General features: G+C 50.4%; 1 long non-coding RNA gene across 1 annotated transcript in view; it reads right to left on the reverse strand.

Moving 5' to 3' along the window:
• Positions 1 to 309: 309 nt before the first annotated feature.
• The window catches only part of LOC144676658 (uncharacterized), a 43,255-nt gene continuing 22,745 nt past the window's right edge, over positions 310 to 20,819 (reverse strand). Inside the window, exons 2-3 of the long non-coding RNA XR_013575393.1 lie at positions 4,655 to 4,699; positions 310 to 392 (exon numbers count right to left, since the gene is read on the reverse strand). This is a non-coding gene — a long non-coding RNA (uncharacterized LOC144676658). The remainder of the gene's footprint in view (positions 393 to 4,654; positions 4,700 to 20,819) is intronic.

Here is a 20,819-nt window from a genome sequence, read left to right on the forward strand (position 1 = left end):
ACATGCGGAGGGGTGGGGGGACATGCGGGGGGGGGGATACATGCGGAGGGGTGGGGGGACACGCGGAGGGGGGGACACGTGGAGGGGGGAACATGCGGAGGGGTGGGGGGACGTGCGGAGGGGGGGGACGTGCGGAGGGGGGGGACGTGTGGAGGGGGGGGACATGCGGAGGGGGGGGACATGCAGAGGGGCGGTTCCACACGGAGTGGGGAGACACGTTGCGGGGGGGGGGTGTGTGGCACGCTCGGGGGGGCGGAGACATGTTGGGGGGGGGTCACTGACTTGTTGAGCAGGACGATGTCCGGAAGCCACACTTTGGTGGAGGGGATGCGAAGGACATCGATCCCCCCGTAATCCTCCGGATTCCACCTCAATCGATAATCTGTCCACGCCTCGGAGGGGTGGTGGGGGGGGGAGAAATAAAATCCATTATCAACCCCCCCACAAATAAAATCCATTATCAACCCCCCCACAAATAAAATCCATTATCAACCCCCCCGCAAATAAAATCCATTATCAACCCCCCCGCAAATAAAATCCATTATCAACCCCCCCGCAAATAAAATCCATTATCAACCCCCCCGCAAATAAAATCCATTATCAACCCCCCCGCAAATAAAATCCATTATCAACCCCTAACAAATAAAATCCATTATCAACCCCCCAACAAATAAAATCCATTATCAACCCCCCCACAAATAAAATCCATTATCAACCCCCCCGCAAATAAAATCCATTATCAACCCCCCCGCAAATAAAATCCATTATCAACCCCCCCGCAAATAAAATCCATTATCAACCCCCCCGCAAATAAAATCCATTATCAACCCCCCCGCAAATAAAATCCATTATCAACCCCCCCGCAAATAAAATCCATTATCAACCCCTAACAAATAAAATCCATTATCAACCCCCCAACAAATAAAATCCATTATCAACCCCCCCGCAAATAAAATCCATTATCAACCCCCCCAACAAATAAAATCCATTATCAACCCCCCAACAAATAAAATCCATTATCAACCCCCCCGCAAATAAAATCCATTATCAACCCCCCCAACAAATAAAATCCATTATCAACCCCCCCACAAATAAAATCCATTATCAACCCCCCCACAAATAAAATCCATTATCAACCCCCCCAACAAATAAAATCCATTATCAACCCCCCCACAAATAAAATCCATTATCAACCCCTAACAAATAAAATCCATTATCAACCCCCCCACAAATAAAATCCATTATCAACCCCCCCAACAAATAAAATCCATTATCAACCCCTAACAAATAAAATCCATTATCAACCCCCCCAACAAATAAAATCCATTATCAACCCCCCCAACAAATAAAATCCATTATCAACCCCTAACAAATAAAATCCATTATCAACCCCCCCAACAAATAAAATCCATTATCAACCCCCCCAACAAATAAAATCCATTATCAACCCCCCCAACAAATAAAATCCATTATCAACCCCCCCACAAATAAAATCCATTATCAACCCCCCCAACAAATAAAATCCATTATCAACCCCCCCACAAATAAAATCCATTATCAACCCACCCAACAAATAAAATCCATTATCAACCCCCCCACAAATAAAATCCATTATCAACCCCCCCACAAATAAAATCCATTATCAACCCCCCCAACAAATAAAATCCATTATCAACCCCCCCACAAATAAAATCCATTATCAACCCCTAACAAATAAAATCCATTATCAACCCCCCCACAAATAAAATCCATTATCAACCCCTAACAAATAAAATCCATTATCAACCCCCCCGCAAATAAAATCCATTATCAACCCCCCCGCAAATAAAATCCATTATCAACCCCCCCACAAATAAAATCCATTATCAACCCCTAACAAATAAAATCCATTATCAACCCCCCCACAAATAAAATCCATTATCAACCCCCCCACAAATAAAATCCATTATCAACCCCCCCACAAATAAAATCCATTATCAACCCCCCCACAAATAAAATCCATTATCAACCCCCCCACAAATAAAATCCATTATCAACCCCTAACAAATAAAATCCATTATCAACCCCCCAACAAATAAAATCCATTATCAACCCCCCCACAAATAAAATCCATTATCAACCCCTAACAAATAAAATCCATTATCAACCCCCCCACAAATAAAATCCATTATCAACCCCCCAACAAATAAAATCCATTATCAACCCCCCCACAAATAAAATCCATTATCAACCCCCCAACAAATAAAATCCATTAACACCGACCCCCCCACAAATAAAATCCATTATCAACCCCCCCACAAATAAAATCCATTATCAACCCCCCCACAAATAAAATCCATTATCAACCCCTAACAAATAAAATCCATTATCAACCCCCCCACAAATAAAATCCATTATCAACCCCTAACAAATAAAATCCATTATCAACCCCCCCACAAATAAAATCCATTATCAACCCCCCCACAAATAAAATCCATTATCAACCCCCCCACAAATAAAATCCATTATCAACCCCCCCACAAATAAAATCCATTATCAACCCCCCCACAAATAAAATCCATTATCAACCCCCCCAACAAATAAAATCCATTATCAACCCCCCCACAAATAAAATCCATTATCAACCCCCCCACAAATAAAATCCATTATCAACCCCCCAACAAATAAAATCCATTATCAATCCCTAACAAATAAAATCCATTATCAACCCCCCCAACAAATAAAATCCATTATCAACCCCCCCACAAATAAAATCCATTATCAACCCCCCCACAAATAAAATCCATTATCAACCCCCCACAAATAAAATCCATTATCAACCCCCCCCAAATAAAATCCATTATCAACCCCCCCACAAATAAAATCCATTATCAACCCCCCAACAAATAAAATCCATTATCAACCCCCCCACAAATAAAATCCATTATCAACCCCCCCCACAAATAAAATCCATTATCAACCCCCCCGCAAATAAAATCCATTATCAACCCCCCCCACAAATAAAATCCATTATCAACCCCCCCACAAATAAAATCCATTATCAACCCCCCCACAAATAAAATCCATTATCAACCCCCCAACAAATAAAATCCATTATCAATCCCTAACAAATAAAATCCATTATCAACCCCCCCGCAAATAAAATCCATTATCAACCCCCCCAACAAATAAAATCCATTATCAACCCCCCCGCAAATAAAATCCATTATCAACCCCCCCGCAAATAAAATCCATTATCAACCCCCCCACAAATAAAATCCATTATCAACCCCCCCGCAAATAAAATCCATTATCAACCCCCCCGCAAATAAAATCCATTATCAACCCCTAACAAATAAAATCCATTATCAACCCCCCCACAAATAAAATCCATTATCAACCCCCCCAACAAATAAAATCCATTATCAACCCCCCCACAAATAAAATCCATTATCAACCCCTAACAAATAAAATCCATTATCAACCCCCCCACAAATAAAATCCATTATCAACCCCCCAACAAATAAAATCCATTATCAACCCCCCCCAAATAAAATCCATTATCAACCCCCCACAAATAAAATCCATTATCAACCCCCCCACAAATAAAATCCATTATCAACCCCCCCACAAATAAAATCCATTATCAACCCCCCCACAAATAAAATCCATTATCAACCCCCCCACAAATAAAATCCATTATCAACCCCCCCACAAATAAAATCCATTATCAACCCCCCCACAAATAAAATCCATTAACACCGACCCCCCCGCAAATAAAATCCATTATCAACCCCCCCACAAATAAAATCCATTATCAACCCCCCAACAAATAAAATCCATTATCAACCCCCCCACAAATAAAATCCATTATCAACCCCCCCACAAATAAAATCCATTATCAACCCCCCCACAAATAAAATCCATTAACACCGACCCCCCCCCAAATAAAACCCATTAACATCGACCCCCCCGAAATAAAATCCATTAACATCGACCCCCCCGAAATAAAATCCATTAACACCGGCCCCCCCCAGCAAATAAAATCCATTAACACCGACCCCCCCCAGCAAATAAAATCCATTAACACCGACCCCCCCCAGCAAATAAATTCCATTCACATCGACCCCCCCCAAATAAAATCCATTAGCGTTGAACAACATACCCTGCCCCCTCCCCCGCCGCTCCCACACGGCTGCCTTCCAGCTCTTAGAAAATTCAAACAATTACACCCCACCCCCCCGCCACCCCCACCCCATGGGGCTACACCCCCCACCCTCAGGAACTCCCTCAATGGGGCTATAAACCAAATGCGCCCCCCCCAGAAATGCCCTTAAGAGCACTGCCCTCAGTTACCCCTCTTCCCCACCTCGAGAATCATGAATTAGGGTGGTGGGGGGGGCGGGTTGTTCTCACGCCCCCCCCGCCCCTCTCCTCCACACTGCCCGAGCTCTGCGCCCCCCCAAAGGGGGTAAATGGCTCGCCAGGTACACCTCCTGGGCCAGCGACCCCCACCCTCCCCCAGCCGGAGGGCGGGAGAGAGGGTGACAACGAGGGAGGTACCCAAGCCTGCTGACCCCTCCTGGAAGGAAGGCAGTGAATCAGACCAGGTCATCGGGGACCTCCCAGTCAAAATGTACGGGGTCAGGGGTCAGGGTTAAAGGCCACAGCCTACCATATTCATGAACACGTTTGTGGTCATCTCCTCATCCTTTTCATTCTGTTTCCAAAAAAGAAAATCAGAATTAACGATTAGAATATAACAGCCGCCGCTACAGAGAGGGAGGGAGGGAATGTTCGAGACCAACAGAATTAAGATGGAGCTGGGTAAACGCAAGGGTTAGAAGGGGATTAGAAGGGTGTTGGGGGGGGTGAGATGGGTTGGGGAATGGGATGAGGTTCACATGGAGCACAAACTCCTTTAGGGCCAAATAGAAACTAGGGGCAGGAGGAGGCCATTCGGCCCTTCGAGCCTGCTCCGCCATTCATTATGATCGTGGCTGATCATCCAACTCAATAGCCTGCTCCCCGCTTTCTCCCCATACCCTTTGACCCCTTTCGCCCCAAGAGCTATATCTAACTCCTTCTTGAAAACATACAATGTTTTGGTCTCAACTACTTTCTGTGGTAGTGAATTCCACAGGCTCACCACTCTCTGGGTGAAGAAATTCCTCCTCATCTCAGTCCTAAAGGGTCTACCCCGTATCCTCAGACCATGACCCCTGGTTCTGGACTCCCCCCACCCCCCCCCCACACCACCATCGGGAACATCCTTCCTGCATCTACCCTGTCGAAGTCCTGGAAAATTCCCGTGCTTTAACTGCTATGTAAACAGGTCACGTTGTAATTCCAGTCTCCCACCAGCGGCGGCGCCTCAGGCTTTGTCCCCTCCCCAGCCGTGGCTGCAGGGAAACTCCTGGCTCTCCCCGCCACACGCCTCACCCTGACTTCACCCTCGGCAGCCACATGGGACTTCCACCCGCCCCCCCCACCCACCTCAAGGGTGGAGTAGAGGACCCTTTACCACGGCCGCTTCTGGCTGGGGTCAGGTGAGCAGAGGGCGGGTCGCGTGCCCCCAGTCTCCGGCGGCGGGCTTGGCGGGACCGTCGCTGGTGAAAATTCGGAACCGAATAAAAAAAATTTGGGATCACAAGTCTGACGATGAGCATCCCCGATGGTCATTAAAAACCCCCCATCTGGTTCACTAACGCCCCCTGGAGGGAAGGAAATCGGCCGCCCTTACCCGGTCTGGCCTACACGTAACTCCCCAGACCCGCACAGCAATGGTGGTGGGCCCTTAAATGCCCCCCTCTGAACAAAGGGCAATTAGGGATGGGCAATAAAGGCTGGCCCAGCCCACATCCCCGTGAACGAATATTAAAAAGTCCAGCAGAGTGGGAGCAGAGGATAAATCCGACAGCAAACAGCTTTAGAATGGAACAGCGGATGCGGTGAGACCAGGCTGACCCTGCCTTACAGGCCCCGACAGCTGTCCGGAGTGTTTATTACAGGCCGTTTGACGGACAACACACATATTTAGCTGCCTCGAGGGACACCCAGCCCCACAGTGTGTGTGACTGACTCGCGCCAGGTGAAGCAACGCTCTCGCTCTCTCTCTCCGACCACCAGCTGGAGGGGGTCAAGCGGGATGATGGAGCCAGGGGGCTCGCCCCAAACCACCACCACCCCACGCCCTGAGGTGGGGAGGGGCGCGGGTAAGGGAGGGCGATAAGGGTTGACCCCAGCCCACATGAGCAGACAGGGGCCGGACTCCGAGAGACCGGCCGAGCCGAGGCTCCGGCAGGCAGACCGGGAAGCTCAGGAATGTTCACAGCCGGATATCGGGGACAGCCGGCATTCCGCGGATGTCTGCCGAGTTCCGACTTCCTCTGCGCCGCTTGAATGTTACTGAAGTGTCATTTCCTGCTTTGGGGTTTTGGGAGGTGGGGGTGGGGGTGTAAGGGAAAGGAACGGGTTCAGGTCTCCCCTTCCCCACCCCACCCCCTACTTTCTCCGCAAACCGACCCCCACATTGGATCACCCGGCATGTTCCCGGAACTCTGTCGGCTGGCTGTTTTTGACTGCGCAGGGCTTTACTGCTGCTGTCTGTGCCTGGCCGGCTTGTGTTGTGGGCAAGCAGAGGTCAGCAGTGGGACACCTGTCTGACATTGACCCCCCCCATCCCCCCCCGCCTCTCCAGGCTCAGGGAGGCCAAGGACAACAGCTGAACTGGTGTCACGCGAACACACAATTGGAACAGTGTAGAGGGAGTTTTACTCTGTATCTAACCCCGTGCTGTACCTGTCCTGGGAGTGTTTGATGGGGATGGTGTAGAGGGAGCTTTACTCTGTATCTAACTCCGTGCTGTCCCTGTCCTGGGAGTGTTTGATGGGGACAGTATAGAGGGAGCTTTACTCTGTATCTAACCCCGTGCTGTACCTGTCCTGGGGGTGTTTGATGGGGTCAGAGTAGAGGGAGCTTTTCTCTGTACCTAACCCCGTGCTGTACCTGTCCTGGGAGTGTTTGATGGGGACAGTGTAGAGGGAGCTTTACTCTGTATCTAACGCCGTGCTGTACCTGTCCTGGGAGTGTTTGATGGGGATGGTGTAGAGGGTTCTTTACTCTGTATCTAACCCTGTGCTGTGCCTGTCCTGGGAGTGTTTGATGGGGACGATGTACAGGGAGCATTACTCTGTATCTAACCCCGTTCTGTCCCTGTCCTGGGAGTGTTTGATGGAGACAGTGTAGAGGGAGCATTACTCTGTATCTAACCCCGTGCTGTCCCTGTCCTGGGAGTGTTTGATGGGGACAGTGTAGAGGGAGCTTTACTCTGTATCTAACCCCGTGCTGTATCTGTCCTGGGAGTGTTTGATGGTGACGGTGTAGAGGGAGCTTTACTCTGTATCTAACCCCGTGCTGTGCCTGTCCTGGGAGTGTTTGATGGGGACAGTGTAGAGGGAGCTTTACTCTGTATCTAACCCCGTCCTGTACCTGTCCAGGGAGAGTTTGATGGGGACGGTGTAGAGGGACCTTTACTCTGTATCTAACACCGTGCTGTAAATCTCCTGGGAGTGGTTGATGGAGACGGTGTAGAGGGAGCTTTACTTTGTACCTAACGCCGTGCTGTACCTGTCCTGGGAGTGTTTGATGGGGATGGTGTAGAAGGGTCTTTACTCTGTATCTAAACCCGTGCTGTCCCTGTGCTGGGAGTGTTTGATGGGGACAGTGTAGAGGGAGCTTTACTCTGTATCTAAACCCTTGCTGTGCCTGTCCTGGGAGTGTTTGATGGGGACAGTGTAGAGGGAGCTTTACTCTGTATCTAACCCCGTACTGTACCTGTCCTGGGAGTGTTTGATGGGGACAGTACTGAGGGAGCTTTACTCTGTATCTAAACCCGTGCTGTCCCTGTCCGGGGAGTGCTTGATGGGGACAGTGTAGAGGGTGCTTTTCTCTGTATCTAACCCCGTGCTGTACCTGTCCTGGGAGTGTTTGATGGGGACGGTGTAGGGGGAGCTTTACTCTGTAGCTAACCCCGTGCTGTACCTATCCTGGGAGTGATTGATGGGGACGGTGTAGAGGGGCCTTTACTCTGTATCTAACCCCGTGCTGTACCTGTCCTGGGAGTGTTTGATGGGGATGGTGTGGAGGGAGCTTTACTCTGTATCTAACCCCGTGCTGTCCCTGTCCAGGGAGTGTTTGATGGGGACAGTGAAGAGGGAGCTTTACTCTGTATCTAACTCCCTTCTGTCCCTGTCCTGGGAGTGTTTGATGGGGACGGTGTAGAGGGAGCTTTACTCTGTATCTAACCCCCTTCTGTCCCTGTCCTGGGAGTGTTTGATGGGGACGGTGTAGAGGGAGCTTTACTCTTTTTCTAACCCCGTGCTGTACCTGTCCTGGGAGTGTTTGATGGGGACGATGTAGAGGGAGCTATACTCTGTATCTAACCCCGTACTGTACCTGTCCTGGGAGTGTTTGATGGGGACAGTGTAGAGGGAGCTTTAATCTGTATCTAACCTCGTGCTGTACCTGCCCCGGGAGTATTTGATGGGGACAGTGTAGAGGGAGCTTTACTCTGTATCTGACCCCGTGCTGTCCCTGTCCTGGGAGTGTTTGATGGGGACAGTGTAGAGGGAGCTTTACTCTGTATCTAACCCCGTGCTGTCCCTGTCCTGGGAGTGTTTGATGGAGACTGTGTAGACGGAGTTTTACTCTGTATCTAACCCCGTGCTGTCCCTGTCCTGGGAGTGTTTGATGGGGACAGTGTAGAGGGAGCCTTACTCTGTATCTAACCCCATGCTGTACCTGTCCCGGGAGTGTTTGATGGGTCGGTGAAGAGGGAGCTTTACTCTGTATCTAACCCCGTGCTGTACCTGTCCTGGGAGTGTTTGATGGGGACAGTGTAGAGGGTACTTTACTCTGTATCTAACCCCGTGCTGTACCTGTCCCGGGAGTGTTTGATGGGTCGGTGAAGAGGGAGCTTTACGCTGTATCTAAACCCGTGCTGTACCTGTCCTGGGAGTGTTTGATGGGGACAGTGTAAGGTGAGCTTTACTCTGTATCTAACCCCGTGCTGTACCTGTCCTGGGAGTGTTTGATGGGGATGGTGTAGAGGGATCTTTACTCTGTATCTAACCCCGTGCTGTAGCTGTCCTGGGAGTGTTCGATGGGGACAGTGTAGAGGGGGCGTTACTCTGTGTCTAACCCCGTGCTGTACCTGTCCTGGGAGTGTTTCATGGGGACAGTGTAGAGGGAGCTTTACTCTGTGTCTAACCCCGTGCTGTACCTGTCCTGGGAGTGTATGATGGGTCGGTGAAGAGGGAGCTTTACTCTGTATCTAACCCCGTGCTGTCCGTGTGCTGGGAGTGTTTGATGGGGACGATGTAGAGGGAGTGTTACTCTGTATTTTACCCCGTGCTGTGCCTGTCCTGGGAGTGTTTAATGGGGACAGTACAGAGGGATCTTTACTCTGTATCTAACCCCGTGCTGTACCTGCTCTGTGAGTGTTTGATGGGGACAGTACAGAGGGAGCTTTACTCTGTATCTAACCCCGTGCTGTACTTGTCCTGGGAGTGTTTGATGGGGACGGTGTAGAGGGAGCTTTACTCTGTAACTAACTCCGTGCTGTACCTGTCCTGGGAATGTTTGATGGGAATGGTGTAGAGGGAGCTTTACTCTGTATCTATCCCCGTGCTGTACCTATCCTGGGAGTGATTGATGGGGACGGTGTAGAGGGAGCTTTACTCTGTATCTAACCCCGTGCTGTACCTGTCCTGGGAGTGTTTCATGGAGACAGGGAAGAGGGAGCTTTACTCTGTATCTAATCCCGTGCTGTCCCTGTCCTGGGAGTGTTTGATGGGGACAGTGTAGAGGGAGCTTTACTCTGTATCTAACCCCGTTCTGTCCCTGTCCTGGGAGTGTTTGATGGAGACAGTGCAGAGGGAGCTTTACTCTGTATCTAACCCCGTGCTGTCCCTGTCCTGGGAGTGTTTGATGGGGTTGGTGTAGAGGTATCTTTACTCTGTATCTAACACCGTGCTGTACCTGCCCAGGGAGTGTTTGATATGGACAGTGTAGAGGGAGCTTTACTCTGTATCTAACCCCGTGCTGTATCTGTCCTGGGAGTGTTTGATGGTGACGGTGTAGAGGGAGCTTTACTCCGTATCTAAACCCGTGCTGTGCCTGTCCTGGGAGTGTTTGCTGGGGATGGTGTAGAGGGAGATTTACTCTGTATCTAACCCCGTCCTGTACCTGTCCTGGGAGTGTTTGATGGGGACGGTGTAGAGGGAGCTTTACTCTTTTTCTAACCCCGTGCTGTAATTCTCCTTGGAGTGGTTGATGGAGACGGTGTAGAGGGAGCTTTACTTTGTATCTAACCCCGTGCTGTACCTGTCCTGGGAGTGTTTGATGGGGATGGTGTAAAGGGATCTTTACTCTGTATCTAACCCCGTGCTGTCCGTGTGCTGGGAGTGTTTGATGGGGACGATGTAGAGGGAGCGTTACTCTGTATCTAACCCCGTGCTGTACCTGTCCTGGGAGTGTTTAATGGGGACAGTACAGAGGGATCTTCACTCTGTATCTAAACCCATGCTGTGCCTGTCCTGGGAGCGTTTGATGGGGACAGTACAGAGGGATCTTTACTCTGTATCTAACCCCGTGCTGTACCTGCTCTGGGAGTGTTTGATGGGGACAGTACAGAGGGAGCTTTACTCTGTATCTAACCCCGTGCTGAACCTGCTCTGGGAGTGTTTGATGGGGACAGTACAGAGGGAGCTTTACTCTGTATCTAACCCCGTGCTGAACCTGCTCTGGGAGTGTTTGATGGGGACAGTACAGAGGGAGCTTTACTCTCTATCTAACCCCGTGCTGTACCTGTCCTGGGAGTGTTTGATGGGGATGGTGTAGAGCGAGTTTCTCTCTGTATCTAACCCCGTCCTGTACCTGTCCTGGGAGTGTTTGATGGGGACGGTGTAGAGGGAGCTTTACTCTGTATCGAACCCCGTGCTGTAATTCTCCTGGGAGTGTTTGATAGGGACAGCGTAGAGGGAGCTTTACTCTGTATCTAACCCCGTGCTGTATCTGTCCTGGGAGTGTTTGATGGAGACAGGGAAGAGGGAGCTTTACTCTGTATCTAATCCCGTTCTGTCCCTGTCCTGGGAGTGTTAGATGGGGACAGTGTAGAGGGAGCTTTACTCTGTATCTAACCCTGTGCTGTGCCTGTCCTGGGAGTGTTTCGTGGGGACAGAGTAGAGGGAGCTTTACTCTGTATCTAACCCCGTGCTGTACCTGCAATGGGAGTGTTTGATGGGGACAGTGTAGAGGGAGCTTTACTCTGCATCTATCACCGTGCTGTACCTGTCCTGGGAGCGTTTGATGGGGATGGTGTAGAGGTATCTTTATTCTGTATGTAACCCCATGCTGTCCCTGTGCTGGGAGTGTTTGATGGGGACGATGTAGAGGGAGCTTTACTCTGTATCTAACCCCGTTCTGTCCCTGTCCTGGGAGTGTTTGATGGAGACAGTGCAGAGGGAGCTTTACTCTGTATCTAACCCCGTGCTGTCCCTGTCCTGGGAGTGTTTGATGGGGATGGTGTAGAGGTATCTTTACTCTGTATCTAACACCGTGCTGTACCTGCCCTGGGAGTGTTTGATATGGACAGTGTAGAGGGAGCTTTACTCTGTATCTAACCCCGTGCTGTATCTGTCCTGGGAGTGTTTGATGGTGACGGTGTAGAGGGAGCTTTACTCTGTATCTAAACCCGTGCAGTGCCTGTCCTGGGAGTGTTTGCTGGGGATGGTGTAGAGGGAGCTTTACTCTGTATCTAACCCCGTCCTGTACCTGTCCTGGGAGTGTTTGATGGGGACGGTGTAGAGGGAGCTTTACTCTTTTTCTAACCCCGTGCTGTAATTCTCCTTGGAGTGGTTGATGGAGACGGTGTAGAGGGAGCTTTACTTTGTATCTAACCCCATGCTGTACCTGTCCTGGGAGTGTTTGATGGAGACAGGGAAGAGGGAGCTTTACTCTGTATCTAATCGTGTGCTGTCCCTGTCCTGGGAGTGTTAGATGGGGACAGTGTAGAGGGAGCTTTACTCTGTATCTAACCCCGTTCTGTCCCTGTCCTGGGAGTGTTTGATGGAGACAGTGCAGAGGGAGCTTTACTCTGTATCTAACCCCGTGCTGTCCCTGTCCTGGGAGTGTTTGATGGGGTTAGTGTAGAGGTATCTTTACTCTGTATCTAACACCGTGCTGTACCTGCCCAGGGAGTGTTTGATATGGACAGTGTAGAGGGAGCTTTACTCTGTATCTAACCCCGTGCTGTATCTGTCCTGGGAGTGTTTGATGGTGACGGTGTAGAGGGAGCTTTACTCTGTTTCTAAACCCGTGCTGTGCCTGTCCTGGGAGTGTTTGCTGGGGATGGTGTAGAGGGAGCTTTACTCTGTATCTAACCCCGTCCTGTACCTGTCCTGGGAGTGTTTGATGGGGACGGTGTAGAGGGAGCTTTACTCTTTTTCTATCCCCGTGCTGTAATTCTCCTTGGAGTGGTTGATGGAGACGGTGTAGAGGGAGCTTTACTTTGTATCTAACCCCGTGCTGTATCTGTCCTGGGAGTGTTTGATGGGGATGGTGTAAAGGGATCTTTACTCTGTATCTAACCCCGTGCTGTCCGTGTGCTGGGAGTGTTTGATGGGGACGATGTAGAGGGAGCGTTACTCTGTATCTAACCCCGTGCTGTGCCTGTCCTGGGAGTGTTTAATGGGGACAGTACAGAGGGATCTTCACTCTGTATCTAACCCCGTGCTGTACCTGTTCTGTGAGTGTTTGATGGGGACAGTACAGAGGGAGCTTTACTCTGTATCTAACCCCGTGCTGTACTTGTCCTGGGAGTGTTTGATGGGGACAGTGTCGAAAGAGCTTTACTCTTTATCTCACCCCGTGCTGTACCTGCCATGGGAGTGTTTGATGGGGACGGAGTAGAGGGAACTTTACTCTGTATCTAACACAGTGCTCTACCTGTCCTGGGAGTGTTTGATGGGGATGGTGTAGAGGGATCTTTACTCTGTATCTAAACCCATGCTGTGCCTGTCCTGGGAGTGTTTGATGGGGACAGTACAGAGGGATCTTTACTCTGTATCTAACACCGTGCTGTACCTGCTCTGGGAGTGTTTGATGGGGACAGTACAGAGGGAGCTTTACTCTGTATCTAACCCCGTGCTGTACCTGCTCTGGGAGTGTTTGATGGGGACAGTTCAGAGGGAGCTTTACTCTCTATCTAACCCAGTGCTGTACCTGTCCTGGGAGTGTTTGATGGGGATGGTGTAGAGGGAGTTTCTCTCTGTATCTAACCCCGTCGTGTACCTGTCCTGGGAGTGTTTGATGGGGACGGTGTAGAGGGAGCTTTACTCTGTATCTAACCCCGTGCTGTAATTCTCCTGGGAGTGTTTGATAGGGACAGTGTAGAGGGAGCTTTGCTCTGTATCTAACCCCGTGCTGTACCTGTCCTGGGAGTGTTTGATGGAGACAGGGAAGAGGGAGCTTTACTCTGTATCTAATCCCGTTGTGTCCCTGTCCTGGGAGTGTTAGATGGGGACAGTGTAGAGGGAGCTTTACTCTGTATCTAACCCTGTGCTGTGCCTGTCCTGGGAGTGTTTCGTGGGGACAGAGTAGAGGGAGCTTTACTCTGTAGCTAACCCCGTGCTGTACCTGCAATGGGAGTGTTTGATGGGGACAGTGTAGAGGGAGCTTTACTCTGCATCTATCACCGTGCTGTACCTGTCCTGGGAGCGTTTGATGGGGATGGTGTAGAGGTATCTTTATTCTGTATGTAACCCCATGCTGTCCCTGTGCTGGGAGTGTTTGATGGGGACGATGTAGAGGGAGCTTTACTCTGTATCTAACCCCGTTCTGTCCCTGTCCTGGGAGTGTTTGATGGAGACAGTGCAGAGGGAGCTTTACTCTGTATCTAACCCCTTGCTGTCCCTGTCCTGGGAGTGTTTGATGGGGATGGTGTAGAGGTATCTTTACTCTGTATCTAACACCGTGTTGTACCTGCCCTGGGAGTGTTTGATATGGACAGTGTAGAGGGAGCTTTACTCTGTATCTAACCCCGTGCTGTATCTGTCCTGGGAGTGTTTGATGGTGACGGTGTAGAGGGAGCTTTACTCTTTTTCTAACCCCGTGCTGTAATTCTCCTTGGAGTGGTTGATGGAGACGGTGTAGAGGGAGCTTTACTTTGTATCTAACCCCGTGCTGTATCTGTCCTGGGAGTGTTTGATGGGGATGGTGTAAAGGGATCTTTACTCTGTATCTAACCCCGTGCTGTCCGTGTGCTGGGAGTGTTTGATGGGGACGATGTAGAGGGAGCGTTACTCTGTATTTAACCCCGTGCTGTGCCTGTCCTGGGAGTGTTTAATGGGGACAGTACAGAGGGATCTTTACTCTGTATCTAACCCCGTGCTGTACCTGCTCTGTGAGTGTTTGATGGGGACAGTACAGAGGGAGCTTTACTCTGTATCTAACCCCGTGCTGTACTTGTCCTGGGAGTGTTTGATGGGGACAGTGTCGAGGGAGCTTTACTCTTTATCTCACCCCGTGCTCTACCTGCCTGGGAGTGTTTGATGGGAACAGTATAGAGGGAGCTTTACTCTGTATCTAAACACATGATGTGCCTGTCCTCGGAGTGCTTGATGGGGACGGTGTAGAGGGAGCTTTACTCTGTATCTAACCCCGTGCTGTACCTGTCCTGGGAGTGTTTGATGGGGACAGTACAGATGGATCTTTACTCTGTATCTAACCCTGTGCTGTACCTACTCTGGGAGTGTTTGATGGGGATGGTGTAGAGGGAGTTTCTCTCTGTATCTAACCCCGTCCTGTACCTGTCTTGGGAGTGTTTGATGGGGACGGTGTAGAGGGAGCTTCACTCTGTATCTAACCCCGTGCTGTAATTCTCCTGGGAGTGTTTGATAGGGACAGTGTAGAGGGAGCTTTACTCTGTATCTAACCCCGTGCTGTACCTGTCCTGGGAGTGTTTGATGGGGATGGTGTAGAGGGAGCTTTATACTGTATCTAACCCCGTGAGGTACTTGTCCTGGGAGTGTTTCATGGGGACAGAGTAGAGGGAGCTTTACTCTGTATCTAGCCCCACGCTGTACCTGCCATGGGAGTGTTTGATGGGGACAATGTAGAGGGAGCTTTACTCTGTATCTAACCCCGTGCTGTCCCTGTCCTGGGAGTGTTTGATGCGGACAGTGTAGAGGGAGCTTTACTCTGTATCTTACCCCGTGCTGTACCTGTCCTGGGAGTGTTTGATGGGGACGGTGTAGAGGGAGCTTTACTCTGTATCTAACCCAGTGCTCTTTCTGTCCTGGGAGTGTTTGACGGTGATGGTGTAGAGTGAGCTTTACTCTCTATCTAACCCCGTGCTGTACCTGCCCTGGGAGTGTTTGATGGGGACGGTGTAGAGGGAGCTTGACTCTTTATCTAACCCCTTGCTGTGCCTGTCCTGGGAGTGTTTGATGGGGATGGTGTAGTGGGAGTTTATCTCTGTATCTAACCCCGTCGTGTACCTGTCCTGGGAGTGTTTGATGGGGACAGTGTAGAGGGAGCTTTACTCTGTATCTAACACCGTGCTGTATTTCTCCTGGGAGTGGTTGATGGAGACGGTGTAGAGGCAGCTTTAATCTGTATCTAACCCCGTGCTGTACCTGTCCTGGGAGTGTTTGATGGGGATGGTGTAGAGGGAGCTTTACTCTGTATTTAACCCCGTGCTGTACCTATCCTGGGAGTGTTTGATGGGGACGGTGTAGAGGCAGCTTTAATCTGTATCTAACCCCGTGCTGTACCTGTCCTGGGAGTGTTTGATGGGGATGGTGTAGAGGGAGCTTTTCTCTGTATCTAACCCCGTGCTGTACCTCCCATGGGAGTGTTTGATGGGGACAGTGTAGAGGAAGCTTTACTCTTTATCTAACCCCGTGCTGTACCTGTCCTGGGAGTGTTTGATGGGGACAGAGTAGAGGGAGCTTTACTCTGTATCTAACCCCGTGCTGTACCTCCCATGGGAGTGTTTGATGGGGACAGTGTAGAGGGAGCTTTACTCTGTATCTAACCCCGTGCTGTACCTGCCATGGGAGTGTTTGATGGGGATGGTGTAGAGGGAGCTTTACTCTGTATCTAACCCCGTGCTGTCCCTGTCCTGGGAGTGTTTGATGGGGATGGTGTAGAGGGAGCTTTACTCTGTATCTAACCCCGTCCTGTACCTGTCCTGGGAGTGTTTGATGGGGATGGTGTAGAGGGAGCTTTACTCTGTATCTAACCCCGTACTGTATCTGTCCTGGGAGTGTTTGATGGGGACGGTGTAGAGGGAGCTTTACTCTGTATCTAACCCCGTCCTGTCCCTGTCCTGGTAGTGTTTGATGGGGACGGTGTAGAGGGAGCTTTACTCTGTAGCTAACCCCGTGCTGTCCCTGTCCTGGGAGTGTTAGATGGAGACAGTGTAGAGGGAGCTTTACTCTGTATTTAACCCCGTGCTGTCCCTGTCCTGGGAATGTTTGATGGGGACAGTGTAGACGGAGCTTTACTCTGTATCTAAACCCCTTCTGTCCCTCTCCTGGGAGTGTTCGATGGGGACAGTGTAGAGGGGGAGTTACTCTGTATCTAACCCCGTGCTGTACCTGTCCTGGGAGTGTTTGATGGGGACAGTGTAGAGGCTGCTTTACTCTGTATCTAACCCCGTTCTGTACCTGTCCTGGTAGTGTTTGACGGGTCGGTGTAGAGGGAGCTTTACTCTGTAGCTAACCCCGTGCTGTAATTCTCCTGGGAGTGGTTGATGGAGACGGAGTAGAGGGAGCTTTACTTTGTATCTAACCCCGTGCTGTACTTGTCCTGGGAGTGTTTGATGGGGACAGTGTCGAGGGAGCTTTACTCTGTATCTCACCCCGTGCTGTACCTGCCCTGGGAGTGTTTGATGGGGACTGTGTAGAGGGAGCTTTACTCTGTATCTAACCCCGTGCTGTACCTGCTCTGGGAGTGTTTGATGGGAACAGTGTAGAGGGAGCTTTACTCTGTATCTAACCCCGTGCTGTCCCTGTCCTGGGAGTGTTTGATGGGGATGGTGTAGAGGTATCTTTACTCTGTATCTAACACCGTGCTGTACCTGCCCTGGGAGTGTTTGATATGGACAGTGTAGAGGGAGCTTTACTCTGTATCTAACCCCGTGCTGTATCTGTCCTGGGAGTGTTTGATGGTGACGGTGTAGAGGGAGCTTTACTCTGTATCTAAACCCGTGCAGTGCCTGTCCTGGGAGTGTTTGCTGGGGATGGTGTAGAGGGAGCTTTACTCTGTATCTAACCCCGTCCTGTACCTGTCCTGGGAGTGTTTGATGGGGACGGTGTAGAGGGAGCTTTACTCTTTTTCTAACCCCGTGCTGTAATTCTCCTGGGAGTGGTTGATGGAGACGGTGTAGAGGGAGCTTTACTTTGTATCTAACCCCGTGCTGTACTTGTCCTGGGAGTGTTTGATGGACACAGTGTCGAGGGAGCTTCACTCTGTATCTCAGCCCGTGCTGTACCTGCCCTGGGAGTGTTTGATGGAGACTGTGTAGAGGGAGCTTTACTCTGTATCTAACCCCGTGCTGTACCTGCTCTGGGAGTGTTTGATGGGAACAGTGGAGAGGGAGCTTTACTCTGTATCTAACCCCATGCTGTACCTGCCCTGGGAGTGTTTGATGGGGACTGTGTAGAGGGAGCTTTACTCTGTATCTAACCCCGTGCTGTATCTGTCCTGGGAGTGTTTGATGGGGACAGTGTAGAGAGAGCTTTACTCTGTATCTAACCCCGTGCTGTATCTGTCCTGGGAGTGTTTGATGGTGAAAGTGTAGAGGGAGCTTTACTCTCTATCTAACCCCGTGCTGTAATTCTCCTTGGAGTGGTTGATGGAGACGGTGTATAGGGAGCTTTACTTTGTATCTAACCCCGTGCTGTACCTGTCCTTGGAGTGTTTGATCGGGATGGTGTAGAGGGATCTTTACTCTGTATCTAACCCCGTGCTGGGAGTGTTTGATGGGGACGATGTAGAGGGAGCTTTATTCTGTATCTAACCCCGTGCTGTGCCTGTCCTCGGAGTGTTTGATGGGGACGGTGTAGAGGGAGCATTACTCTGTATCTAACCCCGTGCTGTACCTGTCCTGGGAGTGTTTGATGGGGACAGTACAGAGGGAGCTTTACTCTGTTTCTAACCCCGTGCTGTACCTGCTCTGGGAGTGTTTGATGGGGACAGTACAGAGGGAGCTTTACTCTGTTTCTAACCCCGTGCTGTACCTGTCCTGGGAGTGTTTGATGAGGAAGGCGTAGAGGGAGCTTTACTCTGTAGCTAACCCCGTGCTGTACCTATCCTGGGAGTGATTGATGGGGACGTTGTAGAGGGAGCTTTACTCTGTAGCTAACCACGTGCTGTCCCTGTCCTGGGAGTGTTAGATGGGGACAGTGTAGAGGGAGCTTTACTCTGTATCTTACCCTGTGCTGTACCTGTCCTGGGAGTGTTTGATGGGAACAGTGTAGAGGGAGCCTTACTCTGTATCTAACCCCATGCTGTACCTGCACTGGGAGTGTTTGACGTGAATAGTATAGAGGGAGCTTTACTCTGTACCTAACCCCGCTCTGTCCCTGTCCTGGGAGTGTTTGATGGAGATAGTGTAGAGGGAGCTTTACTCTGGATCTAACCCCGTGCTGTACCGGTCCTGGGATTGTTTGATGGGGACAGTGTAGAGGGAGCTTTACTCTGTATCTAACCCGTGCTGTATCTGTCCTGGGAGTGTTTGATGGTGAAGGTGTAGAGGGAGCTTTACTCTGTATCTAACCCTGTGCTGTGCCCGTCCTGGGAGTGTTTGATGTGGACGGTGTAGAGCGAGCTTTACTCTGTATCTAACCCCGTCCTGTACCTGTCCTGGGAGTGTTTGATGGGGACGGTGTAGAGGGAGCTTTACTCTGTACCTAACCCCGTGCTGTGCCCGTCCTGGGAGTGTTTGATGTGGACGGTGTAGAGCGAGATTTACTCTGTATCTAACCCCGTCCTGTACCTGTCCTGGGAGTGTTTGATGGGGACGGTGTAGAGGGAGCTTGACTCTGTATCTAACCCCGTGCTGTAATTCTCTTGGGAGTGGTTGATGGATACAGTGTAGAAGGAGCTTTACTCTGTATCTAACCCTGTTCTCTCCCTGTCCTGGGAGTGTTTGAAGGAGACAGTGTAGAGGGAGCTTTACTCTGTATCTAACCCCGTGCTGTATCTGTCCTGGGAGTGTTTGATGGGGACAGTGTAGAGGGAGCTTTACTCTGTATCTAACCCCGTGCTGTACCTGTCCTGGGAGTGTTTGATGGGGACAGTGTAGAGGGAGCTTTACTCTGTATCTAACCCCGTGCTGTATCTGTCCTGTGAGTGTTTGATGGTGACGGTGTACAGGGAGCGTTACGCTGTATGTAACCCCGTGCTGTGCCTGTCCTGGGAGTGTTTGATGGGGATGGTGTGGAGGGTGCTTTTCTCTGTATCTAACCCCGTCCTGTATCTGTCCTGGGAGAGTTTGATGGGGACTGTGTAGAGGGAGCTTTACTGTGTATCTAACCCCGTGCTGTCCCTGTGCTGGGAGTGTTTGATGGGAACGATGTAGAGGGAGCTTTACTCTGTATCTAACCGCGTTCTGTACCTGCACTGGGAGAGTTTGATGGGGACAGTATAGAGGGAGCTTTATTCTGTATCTAACCACGTGCTGTGCCTGTCCTGGGAGTGTTTGATGGGGACGGGGTTGAGGGAGCATTACTCTGTATCTAACCCTGTCCTGTACCTGTCCTGGGAGTGTTTGATGGGGATGGTGTAGATGGAGCTTTACTCTGTATCTAACCCCGTGGTTTACCTGTCCTGGGAGTGTTTGATGGGGACGGTGTAGATGGAGCTTTACTCTGTATCTAACCCCGTGCTGTACCTGTCCTGGGAGGGTTTGATGGGGACAGTGTAGAGGGAGCTTTACTCTGTATCTAACCCCGTGCTTACCTGTCCTGGGAGTGTTTGATGGGGATGGTGTAGAGGGATCTTTACTCTGTATCTAACCCTGTGCTGTCCCAGTGGTGGGAGTGTTTGATGGGGACGATGTAGAGGGAGCTTTACTCTGTATTTAACCCCGTGCTTTCCCTGTCCTGGGAATGTTTGATGGAGACTGTGTAGAGGGAGTATTACTCTTTATCTAACCCCGTGCTGTCCCTGTCCTGGGAGTGTTTGATGGGGACAGTGTAGAGTGAGCTTTACTCTGTATCTAACCCCGTGCTGTACCTGACCTAGGAGTGTTTGATGGGGACAGTACTGAGGGAGCTTTTCTCTGTATTTAAACCCGTGCTGTCCCTGTCCTGGGAGTGTTTGATGGGGACAGTGTAGAGAGAGCTTTACTCTGTATCTAACCCCGTGCTGTACCTGTCTTGGGAGTGTTTGATGGGGACGGTATAGAGGGAGCTTTACTCTGTATCTAACACCGTGCTGTCCCTGTCCTGGGAGTGTTTGATGGAGACAGTGTAGAGGGAGCTTTGCTCTGTATCTAACCCCGTGCTGTGCCTGTCCTGGGAGTGTTTGATGGGGACGGTGTAGAGGGAGCTTTTTTCTGCATCTAACCCCGTCCTGTACCTGTCCTGGGAGTGTTTGATGGGGACGGTGTAGAGGGAGCTTTACTCTGTATCTAACCCCGTGCTGTAATTCTCCAGGGAGTGGTTGATGGAGACGGTGCGGAGGGAGCTTTACTTTGTATCTAACCCCGTGCTGTGCCTGTCCTGGGAGTGTTTGATGGGGATGGTGTATAGGGAGCTTTACTCTGT

Source organism: Cetorhinus maximus, unplaced genomic scaffold, assembly GCF_964194155.1.
Source record: "Cetorhinus maximus unplaced genomic scaffold, sCetMax3.hap1.1 HAP1_SCAFFOLD_1797, whole genome shotgun sequence".
Lineage (NCBI taxonomy): Eukaryota > Metazoa > Chordata > Chondrichthyes > Lamniformes > Cetorhinidae > Cetorhinus > Cetorhinus maximus.